At 36.2% G+C, this 15,998-nt stretch overlaps 1 long non-coding RNA gene across 1 annotated transcript in view; it reads left to right on the top strand.

Moving 5' to 3' along the window:
- Positions 1–997: 997 nt before the first annotated feature.
- Positions 998–15,998, top strand: part of LOC108445043 — a 74,053-nt gene continuing 59,052 nt past the window's right edge. The window contains exons 1-3 of the long non-coding RNA XR_001859782.1: positions 998–2,839; positions 4,791–4,922; positions 5,408–5,505. This is a non-coding gene — a long non-coding RNA (uncharacterized LOC108445043). The remainder of the gene's footprint in view (positions 2,840–4,790; positions 4,923–5,407; positions 5,506–15,998) is intronic.

Genomic DNA, 15,998 nt, shown 5'->3' on the forward strand with positions numbered 1-15,998 from the left:
GAAAATTCTTAAGGAATCCAAGGACAATGGGGGAAAACCCAAAAGCTAATCATAATGAGGAGTCAGAGAAATCCTAGAGGTGCTATAGATCCATTAACAACTGGAGATAAATTAATACTTAATAATTATAAAGAATATGTAGAAATATTGAGTAAGACTCTCTGTTCTGTACTTGGAAAACTATGTGTTTGCATTCCATGAGGATAAGAAAGTGCTTTTCAGGGCACAAATAGATATTAAAGGATAAACACTTTTAGAGTTGCAGATAATTTGTACCAAACAGTCTTTAAAGAACTAAGAAGACATCTGGCATGCTGGTAATTTTTAATAAATCTTGAAATACTAGACAAAATTCAGAGGAGCTGAAGGGAGAAAATGTAAATATTAAAAGAAAAAGGACATGTTGGATAAGGTAGCCAATGGTAGTGTGTTTGGATGGATGGAAAAGCAGATACAGAAGCCTACAGATCTTTAGTTTTATTTTTCTCCATGTATCAAAAGCTTCTATAATAATAAATTTAAGAGGAGAAGTGATGAAGCCATTGCAAACCAAACATGCAAAGAAGGTGTGGATATTACATGATTTGAAGTTCCCAGATCAGTCATACACCTTTTTGGGAGGTATGTTTGAGCCAACCACATCTTAAGGATTCCATATTAAATTTGGTGGTCAAATGGACTGTACACTGCAGAGATCAAACCAGATGATCTAATGGCCTCTCCTGGGTTTTGACTTTAACAATACATCAAGTGCTTCCACTGTATTTCAAGCTGGGAAACAGATCTGATTATCATGTGAATGTTATGTGTCTGTTTACTCTGCGGGTAGTAAGAAGTAAAAAGACAGTTTATTTTAAAATAATATTTGCATCTTATTCTTCAATTATAATTTTCATGTCATTTTACAGACAAGAAAGTTTATTTTCCTGCAAATATGTAATATGTAATTGTATGTGTGCATGTGTATATATTTGTATCTATGGATTTCTTCACAGAAAAAAAAATCCCAACATGAAACACAATCTAAAAAGAAAAAAGAGCTTTCAGGGAAAATATTTCTGACTTTTTGTACCGTGCTATGACATTCAGAGCAGTGAAATAATACCTTGAGTACAGGTTTCCTTTTAAAGCAGGGCAGTGATGCAATGTCTACCCACTGGAGCAGGATGGTGGGGCTTTTGCAAAGTTACAGGACACATCACCAAATAAATGTTATATGTTGGAGAAAAGGGAATATACAGTTTTAATACATGGGATAGGATTTGGAGGAGGTCTTGTGTACCTGAAGCTTTGTCTTTTTTTTCAACTGTGCTGACTTTAAGATATATATATATATATATAAAATTATATTACATCATAGTAATATATGCAGTAATGTATAATATATTTAATATGTTTAATTGCTGGCAAATCAATTGGTTCTAAAAGGTATTAACTCTTCTCACAATCCTTGTCTTATTATTTCCTGGTTACACACACTGAATTCCTAAGCATATGTCTTGTAAGCATTAGCGTTCAAAGAAAGGGGAGATAAGATGTATAATGACTTAGAGAGACCATATTCTAGTGTGAGAACATTCAATTCATTAAATTGTTTCTAATGTATTCTAGATGGATATATGCCTGCCTGCATTTTTTGGTTCAGTTTTGGCTTTTCTTTCATAACACAACTGTTCTCCCTGGTTTATAAAATGTCAAGGTCAAAGAGAGGTGAAGCTGAATGGTGCTGGGAATCTGAGATGCAAATAAGTTTCAGATAATCCATGTGATGCTCAGAGGCCATCTAGTTTCACAGAGCCATTAGCATTCAGGGACGCTCATTAGCACTCAGGCAGCCAGTCAGTATGCATTAGCAAAATGAGATGTGTTGATTAAAGTTACAAATTATGTGTTGAATGTTTAGACTTTAAGCCCTGGTAGCTTCACATTTATGAGAGTATATTTCTCTATGTTCACATTTAAAAAATGTTGACTCTTTCTAATTTTCAGTTCCTTTTTGGTGTGTGTGAGAATGTGTTTGCATGTGTTTGTGTGTATGGGAGGAGAAAGAAGTGAATGCAATGATAGAAGAGAAGGTGAGAAGTTAAAGCAATTTCAATATTTGATGTTTTTGTTTGAAATGTCTTTGAAAATCTTACAGTTACTGCTCTAATTTTAAAGTAAGAGACAACATTAAAAGTATCAAAGAGACTAGGAAGATTCTAACCTTTAATCTGTGTTATCCTGTGTGCTGGCCTATGAGAGGGAGCTAGCACTGTTTAGACACCAGTATCCCATTGACTTAATGAGATGTAGAAACTAACAATTCAAAAAATTCTCACTCATACTTCAAGAAATAATCAGCACGTATTATCTGATAATAATACAGTGGGATCTGGCTAAAACCATAGGATTATGTGGAAAACAATGATACAGTAGTTTAAAGTCTATTTTATTTAATTTTTATCACTGTATCATGTTCATATTACATGGGTCTATCCTGTGTAAGCATATTAAGAAAGGATACTGCACTTAACATTAGGCCATCAGCATTTTGGATAACATTGGTAAAATTTATCATCTTTTTTGTGCATTGTGCATTACTGCAGACATTCTAGAATAGCTATCTTAAACAAACGTAGCATGCCACCCTAACACTTGTTCTTACATTTTGTCGTTCTGTCAAAGAGTCTGGGAAGACCAGTTATTATGCAGATGACTGAATTAGATGAATAAAAGTTATGCAAGGCTGATATTGTGAAAGTGATTTATTTGCAGGACTAATAATGAAGTACTTTGTTTGCATTCTATCTCGGGAAACATTGTCTAATATCTGCAGCTGAAAGGAATCACGGAGAAGGTAAGAATTATTCTGAGCATGACTCAGCACGGAATTTCTTATTTTTTCTGGGTCTGATTTGAACAGATACACTAAATCCAGATGCTGCTTTTAGGAGGAGAAAGGTCTTGTGACGGTACTTAACACAGAAGTCCTTGTGGGGAAAACCTTGATCACCTCTGAACACAAGATACTGTATTGAAAGACAGCATAATGTAACTTCTGTTTTTCTTTTCCTGATCGTGTTGCCTTAAGAACTTTTTTAGTGGGTTGGATGGAAGTGCCAGCTCAATATCAGATGTTGAGTTCAGCTCAGTACCTTCATTCTGATGGTGATGTCTCTGTTCCTGGGCAGACCATCACTTGGCAGCATCCTTCAGCTACTTGGGTTGCTGTCAGGAATGCTCTGTTTTACATCCCTCATCAGTTCCCTTGCTATTCCACTTCTGATGCTTTGACCTCTTCCTTTATTTCATTTGTTATAGTCTGGGATCATTTGATCTTTCCACTTTGTTTTCTGTAGCCGTCTTGCTCTCTGTAAGGGGTTTGAGTTTGGGAGAAATCCTCATTGGCAGCAAACAGGAGATAGTCTTTGAGATGTAATGGGCAGAATGCAGGATGCTTAGTCCAGAATTACCACTCATGCTTTGTTTCTATGTGATATTTCCTCCTAGAAGTAGTCTTTTACCTGCTATATTTACAATGATAACAGAATCTATTTCCTACTTGGGATCCTATTCTTGAGCCTTTCATTTTTAAATCATTATTCCTGTTTTGTTTTGTGTTGGGTGGTTGTTTTGGTTGGTTTTTATTTTCATCACTTGTATCTGCATTACATGAACACCAGACCCTATGCTTCAGAGAGAAGGCTGTTTATTTCAAACTTATTCCTTGGGTAATGCAACAAAGATATCTGCCAATATGAGGTGCTGCAAACATAGAATTAAAAGGAGAAAAAGTATAGGGTAAGCCCGGTGAGTTTTAGTATGTCCAGCTGACCTGGAGCTTACACTTGTACCAGCAGGTCCAATAGGTAGCAATAGATTTTTCCTTTAGCCCACATGATTTAATTTCAGTTCTATTTATATTTTTGGGCTCCATGACATTTTGTGACACTGAGTTTCATAATCTGATTTATGTAGTTCCTAATACATATTAAAAACCCAACTCCAAAACTCCCTCCTATTGCTGTTTTCTTGTTCTGGTTTTGCCTTAGAGAATTGCCAGCCTTTGCTTTATATTTGCCTCTAAACACCTGAGAGAGTTATGATTCCTTCAGAAGACAGCACAGGTTGCACTGTTAGACTGTATTCAAAACATTAGAACCAAGACCTGTTTTAAATTAAACTGTTTATATTTACGAAGACTCCTCACAGCAGCAGGGTCCTTCAGACATTACTCAGAGTGAATTATTATCCATCTAGTTATTAACAGCATTGACAAATCCTGTTCTTATGAAGCTTAAACTTGTGTGTGAGATGGTATTCTATTTTGGAACCTAGAACCAATCACTAAATAAAAAGCTTAAAAATTACCAAACTGACACTTCAGGCTTATTACAAGTCTTTGAATGTTGGTTTCTAACTTCATAATCATTGGGATAAGCTTTGTGATTACTCCCAAATGAATGAGAAATAAGACTATTAGAAAGACACTGATGAATTCATTGTCTTAATATATTTTTTAAAAAATTATATTGTATGCTCTTATCATACAGCAAAAGGCTTTATTTTCACAATAAATACACTTGTGAAGTTAGTATTAGACATTGTTCAGAGATTTTCAGTAGAAATAGTAATCTGATTTTCTTTGTTGCTGGGAAAGGGTGCTTTCCACTGAAGCAAATAGAAGTCATGAATTTTCAGTTAATTCAAAGAAGAACAACAGAAATACATCTGAAAGGGTTATATATTATTAAAATAGTATTTTAAAATATCAAAATGTTATTAAAAATATATTTTTCTCTACCCAGATGTGATTCAGCCATTTTCCAGGGTGTGCCACTCTTAGTGAAGACTTCTGAGAGAGGAATTAGCATGTCTGGAGGGAAAGTTGTTACCCATCTTTACAGAAGAGGATCTGTCACTTATGCGGGGGAGCACAGGTAGGTCCTGTACGACAGACAAAGTGCTGTTGTTCAGAGCAGGATTTTTGGAATCTGAGAACAAATAAAACTGTATGAGTTTGCTTTCTGAAGCTTTCAAAATCAGTTGGGAATTAAGAAATGTAACTAGTTTGTCTCCCTCCTGTTTGGTCACTTTTTATCATGTTTCAAATATACAGGAACATTTCACAGAAAAAAAAGAATTCATAAAGGTCAGAAGTGTTTCCATACTTGGGAGTTCTGAGAGGTATGTTTAAGCCCTGGCAGACTTTTAACCTTTTCTAGCTTACAATAAGTTTGCCATCCTCTTAAAACCCTTTGATTGTATGGCTTTTGTTCCCTTGAAAGGGGGACAGGGCTGCCTGGTTACTCAAGCAGATGCCAGGCTTCTGATTTGCATTTGATGAAAGCCACTTGTGAAAGCAGAATCAATGCTCAGATTTACAAACAGTAAATGTGGGTATTGGCTTGTCATTTCTTCCTAGGTTGTTGCCCTATAAAGCTGTTCAAGTTCCTCTCTTCACAGGAACATCTTCCTGCTCTCCCTGCCTCCCATAAACGTTATGTTAGATCGAGAGGAAGGGTGAGTAATTCTTTTCACTTCCATTATCTGAGTTTTTAAAATTTAACAGCAAAAAAGGAAAAGGGGAAAAAAAAGAATGAAAATGCAGCTATTTAGAATAATGCATTATAAGCTGATGAACCATAATAACTAAACTGTGTGTCTGAAGGGGCCTAATTATTGAACACCAGAGGCACAAGAGGGAGCTTATTGTGGACAACAAAATAGTGCTCTATTAATGCTGTCACAGTACTGAGTACAGCATCAGCATTAATTTGTGGGCTTATATCCAGGTAGAGACTAGAACAGAATGCATCAAGAACAACAGAAATGAGTCTAAAGGGGTTTTATATCAAATCAAAGCAAGCAGGGAGAGGGGTTTTATTTTGAATGAGGTAAACCAAAAGCAAGATGGCAGTGATTGAACCAGTGTTGCTAAAATAAAGGTGTTTATGACTAGTCTGTGTGTAAACTCCTAGTGATTAATGTATAAGGTGTGTGTATATATGTTGAAGTGCAGGAGTAAGAGACTCAGCAAGGATAAGTATTTGAAGCACAATCTATTTGAGTCTTTTTATGCCATGAGGTCGGCTGTTACAGACTGTATCAAGACCAGTGCCCAGTAAGAGCACCTGAAGATGTACCTTGTCTCCTGTTGAAGAGTGTCTCTGCTTTTTACTTTGGATATGTGGTGTAATATTATTATTTTATGCCTAAGACATCTGTAGAAAAAGCACATTGTCAATAATGTGACCTAATAAAAGGACTAGAAGAGAGGCGTTGCCATTTCCCTTTAACATGAACTTGCATGAATTTAAGTTGCTTTGGCTTGGATGTCCTACTTCGCTGGTCTTGCTCCACAAAACCTTGTTCACTGTGGTAAAACATAGCCATTCTAAAAACTGAAAGCTTCACATGTTAAAGATGAACACTTTTTATAGTGCAGGAGGTCAGATAGAAAACTCACCCAGAAGCAACAGGACTGAATATAAATCTCAAGGTATTCAAAAGCTCATTCTTTGTCTTGGCTATTTCTGATTTTCGGTGTTGGGAAAGGCAGGGCAGTGCAGTGCACAGGCTCATGAGCCAGATGTAAATGAGCTGCTGTAACATAACTCTTACTTCAATCTGGTGTAGGTTAACCCTTTTGGGCTACCTTAGCTTTCTTCCTGTGGTACAGCTGCTGTGTCAACATGAGTCAGCTTTCATAGATATATACCGTAATAGCATCACTGAACTGCTTCCTGGGTCTGATCATGTTTGGCTAGTGCTTCTTTGGGTATCTATGAATGTATCTAGATGGTTATATATGTGGGAAGTTTTAACAGATTTATTAATTATTACTGTAGTAGTGTCAACTTTTACTCTTATTTTCCAAACTCGTGTGCGTGCATCAAATATGCCAAAATATTTTTTGAATGTAATATTACAGATAAAGCATTTTTGCTCTTTGTTTTATAGTGCAAATATTTAATGAATTTATTTTTCAAAATCATAATTTCTCATTAAAAGAAAAATGCTGTAATACCAGACAGTGTCCCTTGACAAATAAAAAAAAGAAACCAACAAAATTTCCTCATTTAGTGACTACTTGTCACTTAGTACACAGGGAGATCAGGTAGGCTGTTGTGTGTGATAGATATCCATATTTGGAAACTTAAGGTAGGAATACCTCTACAGAAACTCCAGGTTTAAGTATTGTTATTGTTGGGATTTTGTTGGTTCTTTAGTTTTCTTATCATGTAAACTAAGAGACAAGGTTGCATTACTTGATCTCTTCTAGGCCTGGATTTTAGTCCCCAGGTACAATTCTGGTTTAAAGCCTGACTGCAGGATATGAATTTGATTGGCTCAGTTGCATGAAATTTCATGCTTTGTCAGGTTGTTTAGTTTCAGAGAGTATAAAATGGAAAATTTTCATCCTGAAGTCAGGTATTATGTTACAGCTATATCCACTCCAATGCAGGAGTACATGTGCTAATGTAGTAAGAGCCAAGTGAAACACGTAGTGAGACCTGGGCTGGTGTGTGAGGAAATTTGACTTGATATATGTCAGTGTAAAGAGAGTCAGTAGTTATAGTGAACCTGCTCAGCTCCAGGTGTTACTGTTGCCTTCAGTGAGATTTGAACCTACTTATGTTCATTTATTTGGGGGTCAGATCGTACCCTAGGTAAACTATACCTGCTCAGTTTTTAGGTTGAGGACATTCTAAAACTTTCAGGACCAAAGTTTGGAACAGTCTTGGATAGCTGTGGCCACCAGCTAACAAGTAAAGGTATGGTCTGCATGCAGATATATGATCAGGAGGCAGGAATGGATAAGAACTCTTTCCAGGTAGACAAAATCTCTTCATATTCACGAGAACCAGTTCTCTGACAGTACTATAGCAGCTGTACCTTCTTCTCCCTTTCCTCCACTGTCTTCCAGTCACACCAAGTAACTGAACTTTCTTCTTAGTTAACAGATTCTACACCAAACTTCACTCTCATATGGTTCTCTCCCTTTTCTCTCATTGACTCAAATTCATATACTTCTTAATGGCCTTCCCAAACTAGAATTCTTTCTTGCTGTTGGTTTGCATACTGTTGTGTATACCTCTTCCAGACTTCATTATTCCCACTTCATGCCCCCTCTGCATGTAACTCTTACCTGACTGCCGCTTTGTGACTCAGTCTTTATGGGCCAACTCATCCCCACAGCTGAAAACAGACTCTTAAGATTTTGGCACTGCCCACCACACTCCCTGTTCAAGTCTCTCATTAAATCCATTTCTCTCAGTTTATCACCCTTCACTGCATCTGCTTATGTCCAATACAGTTCTTAGTTGTGGGTTTGTCTGAAAATAAAAAACCCAAACACCTATAACTATAAAGAAAAAAAAGACACAGAACAGCATCCTGCAAATAAAAATTCTGGAGTGATCTGTGTGCTCCCTTATCCCATGATTACTCATGATTTTTAATTATTATCTTACCAATACTCCACACTGTTCAGACCAGGGATCTGACTCTCTGAGTCATCCATAAAGTGCAATATTTTCCGACACACAGTGAAAATCAACAGACTTTTTGTTGAGAACCCAGTTGTTTGTTTATGTATTCGAAAGAGATTTACAGTGGGAGTTCATTTTCTGTGTTCTCTTTTGTTTCAGATGGAACAGATGGCTGAGGAAAGTAAACATCTGTATGTGAACTGTTACATGTTCATGCGTGTGTGGCAGTGTAAAAGGAAACATGGACATCAATACTTAGCCATAAACTATTTCTGAGGGAAGATTGGAAAAAATTTGATTTAACACATAAATCAGTAGAAATATGCTGAGAACTGACAAAAAGAATGAGAAATCACTGGCTATTTCTGTAGTCAGCTACCAGAGATGTGCTGTGTCCCACACTACCCAAAAACCTATAGGCATCTCTGTTCAGAATCATGGGATTTCTTTTATAATCATTTTACTGTAAGAATTCCTGTAAGCTAAAACAAAGAGGAAGTCAAGGACACTGAATCTTACCTGCTGTTCATCTGTTGTCCTTTCCTCTAATTTCTTTGATGTGTGAAAACTACTACACAGCAATCTGAAACATGCTAATAGTTGTGTTAGCTGATATTTTTTTGATCATGCTTGAGAATTTCTGTTACACATAGCATTTGAGCTAAGACTTCTTTACTGAAACCGGACTCTCCAGCTGTACCTTGATTTCCTCCTCTCTGGTTTAGGGGACAGTTCATACAGCATGCAGATATTTCAGTTAGTAGGTTTTCTGTAGTCCTTCAACTGTCACCACATTTTAAAAAGGGACAATTTCTGTTCAATACTGAATAGCACAGGAAAGTTTAGTAAGGGAAGATAATATATTCTATTATACCTACTGATGCCTCTGCAGGGATGTGGCTGAAATATAGGCAAGGTTTTGGATGCAAATGCTCTACTATAATGTATTCAGTAGTTACTCCACATTCTCCTTTCCATTTCTCCATGCTGTGCCTGAGGTTTTGTACTGTTGTGTCTGTTTTGTTTGACTAACACATAACTGTATTGTAGAAATTGTTACAAGTTGAGAAGAAGGAGTAGACATCTGGTTGTGGAATAATTGATGCTTTTGACTCTTGGAAAATTGTTGGAGGTTATTTACTCTTATTTGGTGGTTACTACTTGGATGATGGGGAGGAAATTATTCCCTTGTTCTAAGCACACTGGAAGGAACAGAGGGTTTTGTCACTTTTTATTTTCTTTCTGTCTATTTTTCTAGCGAATGTAATGTAAAATCTGAGCCCCTATACAAAAATATGACGGTCTGCAAGCCTGGTGTCTCTACTTCTATAATTGTTGTTTGATTCAACAGTTTAGATATACACAATAATAAAAGTTATTAGCAGTGAAAAATAATGTAAATTGTATAATCTCACTTTTTATAATTTCAAGATAAAACCCTCTTGTGATAAATATAGCAGCTGAAACTTCTCAGAACTTGTTTTAGATTGTAGTGTCTTGGATGAAATCCTGATTCTACAAAAGTCAACAGCAGAGTGCCAGTTGACGATGACAATGCTGGGAATTCAATGGGGCTTCAATTTCTAACACACTTAATGACCAGTTTTCGGCACAGATATATTTAAATGAAGACCCCCAAAATGGAACGTTTTATATGCTTGTTTAATGCACATATTCGGAGTTGAATTTAAGTAGAAGTATAACATGCCCCTAATTTTTACATGACTAGGTTTTTTTTACTGAGATGGACTTACTGAATTCGTAAGTCCTTTTCATTGCAGACCCAATCCTACTTTTCATGTCAGTTGAGTCTGGTCAAGGAGTTTTATTTCAATGGTAAGACCAAGAAACCAGGATTTTAGAAACTAGGAAAACCCAATTTCAAATCTAAAGATCTCAAGGTTTTTATCTGCAGAGGGAGTTCAATTTTTTTCAAACAACTTACCTTGTTCTATTCTAATAAACTCAAATTCTAAAGTGGTGTTAACACTGTTGTAATAAATCAGTCTTGTCTTGTGGTAGTAAAGAATAAAGAACCATTTAGGGCATTAAAAGACCCTTAGATAACAGCAGAGCAGTCAAACTCATTTTCTTGAAATCTTGAAATCTTGAAATCTTTGATACTTTACTTATCTCCCATTTACTTTTCAACTTCATCTAGTTCAATTTTCAACTTCATCTAGTTCATTTGCAACAGACAACACACTCCATTTGACTCTTCTAATTTAAGATTTCTGGAAAAAATTTGATATGTAAGTTCAATATTCTTGGTGCTCATTATTTCTTTTTACTTCAGGTCTTTGAGAAACCTGAGTGCTAAACTATCCAATAACAGAAATAAAGGAGGAGTAAATGAATGAAAGTTCACTTTGGTGCACTTGGCATATCTACTTTTCATTTTCAAAACTTTTTATCTGTTTCTGATTAAATCCACCCAGCCAAACCTGTTTGTTTAAGTTGTGTAGTCAAAGGAGAAATTAAAAACATACAAGTAATTCTAGGTGGATGCTGTACAAAATTGAAATCAGCTTTAGAAAGAAAAAAAGGCATGAAATTCAGGACTTGGAAAGCAGCATACCACGCCAAGGCAGTCATTCAGGCATATAAAGCACTTTTCTTTAAACCTTAATGAGCAAAGTTGGAATCTGTCTCTGATTTTTCCTAAGTCAGGTTTTTCCTTCTTTAGCTGTTCTTGACTAAATTACATTAAACAATTGCATTGCTTGTCTGCCACACAGCTGCAGAGTTAGGAGGCACTTATGTTCCATAGTGTACAAATAGCACAAGGAGGACTTCCCATTTCGTGTGTGGTTGTCAGTGTCTCCCCTTCCCCCAGCTGTCAAAAATAAAATTAAAGAATAAAAAAAGTTTTAGCAGAACAAGAAACATAAAATTAAATGTAGTGTTATTGTGGGTGCACTTCTCTGGAACAAATTTTTATTCATCATACTTTATCTTGAAATGGGAATTGAAAAATGTAGAAGAACATAAACCAAAAATTTAAACAGAAAATATTGTGTTATTTTGAAAAATATGTTGCTAATTTCAGTTTTTCATCTGCCTTTGCTCTTTAATAATACTTTTTATTTCAATCTTCTCTATTTATTTTTTTAATGACATATTTCTCTTAATGTACTTGATTGTAGTTTGGATGGACATGAATTATAAAAATTACAAGAACTATAATTTTTGTAAAATACTTGGGAAATGAGGTAGGACCAAAACAGTACTAGAAGCAGACATACAAAAGTTTTACATTTTAGAGTTCATCAGGTATTCTACCTCTCCAAAAACAGAACAAAGTGAAGATCAGGAGCCAAATTTAACCTTGATCTAGAAGTATTAAATCTGAGGGTTGCAAGCCAGAGAACTCCCTCTTTTCTCAGCTACTTGAGGGGATCACAGTGACATAATTGGCTGTTATCCACAGGATCAGAATTTTCATTAATCCAAACAAATCCAAGGCTGCAGCAGATGTGAAAAGCACAAGTACCTTTTGTTGCACAGGAGAGTTATTGAGGAGAGGCACCATAGAAGCTGAAGTTTTGAGTGGACAAGAGCAGCCTGTTTTAATCTGCTTTAGGAGCAAGGAAGGAATGGATTACAGCAGTCTGAGCTACAGCTGGAAGGAGATGCCTTTACTTTGCAAAGCAAGCAGAGGGGGGAAAAGGTTCACACATCTTCAGGTATATGCAGACAGCATGACTACAGCTCATCTGACTGCACCTCAGTCATGTGAAACTATTTCAACTAAATGCAGAAGTAGCTCCTAAGTTGAAATTGGAGGCAACTTTGTGGTTTCTTTGTAATGTTTCCTGCAGGCAAAAATATTACTTACAAATTATATTAATGGGAAGCAGACTTAGACCTCGTTCAAGGTTTGTTTGTTAGTGGTTAACTAGGCTCAGGTGCTTTGTTTTAATTCTGTGGAAAGTAGGGCAACTGGTAAACCGGTAGCAGTTCATTCTGAAACCTTTCTGGTGAATTTGCAGGCATAGTTTAGTCAAAAGTAGTAGTGTCACTGCCATTCACAGGATCCAGCCAGGATTCCCTGAGGCACATGGTAAGATATTCTAAATGTCTGAAAAATTCTGACAATTCTTCTTTTCCCCATGCAAAATTAAAGACTGTTTCAGTGCTAAGAGAGGGTCTGTGAGCAAATCCCTAATTATCTGAGAGATCTTGCTATCCTGCTTTTCTGTAAGGAAATATTAAATATTCAGATTTTGCCAGATATGAGGTACTAGTGTCAGTCTTGAAAGTCCCTGTTTGAAGCTGGGCAGAATCAATCCACCAGGACTGGAGATCTGGCTGGAGTAGGGCTGGAAATATACTGCTAAAGAAAACTTTGGGCTGCCAAAGAATTTTTCTTTTGAAGCTTTTCACATGCTGACTTTGAGTGAAGAATCAATTTGTGACTCCTTTTAGAGCAAATGCAAGGATTCTAGTTGGGAGATAAAGTACATAGTCCTGATTCTGGTTGGACTGGAAAAGGACTGAGAGGAATCAGATATAAAAAAGGGTACATGAACAGGATTTAATATTGGCATTATAATCATAATGTACAAAGCAGCTTTGTTCATTTTGAGTTTTTTTTGTTTCATGATTGGTAAAATACTCTTTTGACTTGTGCAATATGTAATAAATGGCGAAGCCTTGGATATTTTACACTAGGAACCTAAATTAATGCGTAGATATTTATGCATATTGTATTTTTGTGGCCTATTTATTGGATTATTAATATTTAACATTTTTTTAAATGAGTGAAGTACTTTCAAATTTTTTCTGAGGGTTGGCACAGGCTGTGTTGGATATAACTTGATTTGGCCCTGGAAACAGACAGCATCAGGAAGGGCAGTATAATTTTGGCAGTTAGTTGTTAAATTGTTTTGAACACTTCCTTCCTTTGATCTATTCAGTCATTTCTGCCCAAATTTACTTCCCTCACTTGTGCTTTTATGACTACTTACAGGCCTATTTTTGAAACAGATCACCAAATATCTTTTCGGATAGATGTGGTTCTCGGTCTAGTTCTGTAAAATGTTGAGGTGGTCAAGGGAATTAAAGATTAAATATTCAGATTTGCTTGGTAGAAGTTTGCTGCCTAGACATATGGTCTTGAAATTCTGGATTTAGGCAGTGTACCATTCTTTTTCCTGGCTTTTTGTTCACAGTTCTGCATGTCTACCCCCTGCTGCATTAGTGCAGTTTTTTTGGGGTCATGTAGTGAACTAGATCTTCCAGTGGCTTTTCAGCAAAAACAATCTGGGCAGCAACCCATGCATTTAGCACTCAGTCTAGCAGTGATTGCACTACTAAAACCAAAGCATAAATTTTTGCTGATATCTCTGCTGCTCCTGTATCTCCAAGAAAATATTTTTAAGAAAATATCACCTCCGTGAGATAAAAATAGAGTTATAACCTTAGTTTGTCAGTGATAGTCTCTAGAACTCCATGAAATATTTCTATTTTTGCCTTTGTACCTACATACCATTAACAAATTGGAATTTACATCAAAGAAGAAAACTGATAAAGGAGTCTGAATCATGACTAATGAAATGTATTCCTGAGTATGATCTTTCTTTTCAACCAGTAAGCAATAAAGGTTTTTTTGCTTGCAAAGCTACATGTTGAACCAAAGAGCAATAAAATAATAGGGAATAGAGAACTTGCCAGTTTTGTCAATTTTAACAGGCCTACACTCCTCGTCAACAAGTTCAGTATCAGCTCAGTGTATTTTCAGTACATTACACTCAATTTTGTTGAGCTTAATGATAAGATCATTAGGCAAAAAACCACATAGGAAAGAATCTAAGGGTTGATGCAAAGAAATAATAGATCTGATTACAAGGTTATGTTCTTGAATCTTAATGCTCTGTTTCATTTGGGGGAAAGTTGAATTTTTACATGGAGGTAAAGGGCTTTCTTATTGAACTTTCATTTTATGAAACATCAAGACAATCTTTCTCCTTCATCCCTCCCAGTTCGTGTGCACCTGGGTTTTTTTTTGCAATTCAGCATTTCAGATCACGAAACTGAAAACAGCAAAGACATTCCAGATATTTTTATAGTGTCTTGTTATTTAAGGTACTCACACTGATGTCATAGCTGTACAGCAATAAGCTAAACACCTATTTAATACCTACAATACCTATTCTGTACTATAAAGCTATGATTAATGATTTTTCTGTTGTAATTGGAGCTAACAAGTGTGTGACCACCTCACTTTAGATGTAAGCTACAGTAATTAGCAAATACATAAATTATGCTATGAATAGATATTGACCGTTCTTTCAATATTTATAAAGAAAGATACCACATAATGAAGGCTGCAAATCTTAATGCAAGTTAAAACTAGTTCACTTCAACCTAAGGTATAAATAAGAGATGTGACAATATACAGCTGATTATTTTAACCTCAAACATGTCCCAGTGAACTTTCTGTAAGGTCACAGCCAGCCCACATTGAAGACGGGAACAAAACTAAAGATCTGCTAATTTAAGGCAATAGCTGTCATTGTTTTTCGTTTTTGTGGGCCCCTAAAGGTTTTCCAGTAGTGATTCTGACTCTTAGAAATTTCATAAAGGTCGAATAATGTCTCTATTTCACTTCCCATGGATCCCTTAGCTATACTACAGAGACTCAGGGCCAGGGTGAAAGCTGCTTATTAAAGACCAATTGAATCAACAAAAACTTCTATTCCTCTTCAAACTTACCTATGTTCTGTACAAAAGAGGCCAAGGTAACTGGCTTGTCTCTAGCTATCTTGCTGGCAGTGAGGAAAAGACATAATGAGGGGGAAACATGGGACCTTTCCCCTTCTCTGATCTTTGTGCTTGTTTTGAGGACTTTTCCAGGACTTTTAGATTGTGATAATCAGTTGGTCTCTGTTGGAATTTTTTCCTCTTTCTTTGAGGGGATCTTATATGACACTGTGGTACAGATAGGAGCACAAGTGAATTCTAATGCGATATGGGGCTAATTGCTTGTAGTGAGCAGATTATTTTTGGGTGTAAGAAGACATGTATTTCTGACACTGCCAGTCGTTGTGTGGGTTGGTTTTTTATCGGTCAAGGTTGCAGCTGTCCTCTTTTGGTAACACAAAATTCTTAAACCTTCTCTGTCATCAGTCCCCAGTATTCCTTATCTCAGAAAATCAAAGAACAAGTAGCATTCTTTTGTATTTCTGAACACATTTCCCAGTGCATGTGTCTTGAAAACTCCCAGAATCTGTAAGTTTTCTGGCTGTATGGTTCATGATCTCTCTGCTGCTGGTCATGGATGTCTCTCCTTTCACCCAAGTCCTTTTTCAGCTGCTTTAGTCATCTGTGATTTTACCTGTTTTGTGCAACATCCTTTAATGAATCAGCACAGTTTCTCCAGTTTGGACATTACAAGCCTGCATCTCTACTGTGTTGCAACTTGGAGTTCTTTTCTCTGAGAAATGAGCACGAAGTGAAGATAAAGGAGACTGATGAACGCTTGAATATCCATTTGTTCCTATGAGACTAAAAAAAGAT

This window comes from Corvus brachyrhynchos, unplaced genomic scaffold, assembly GCF_000691975.1.
Source record: "Corvus brachyrhynchos isolate BGI_N302 unplaced genomic scaffold, ASM69197v1 scaffold80, whole genome shotgun sequence".
NCBI classification, from domain to species: domain Eukaryota; kingdom Metazoa; phylum Chordata; class Aves; order Passeriformes; family Corvidae; genus Corvus; species Corvus brachyrhynchos.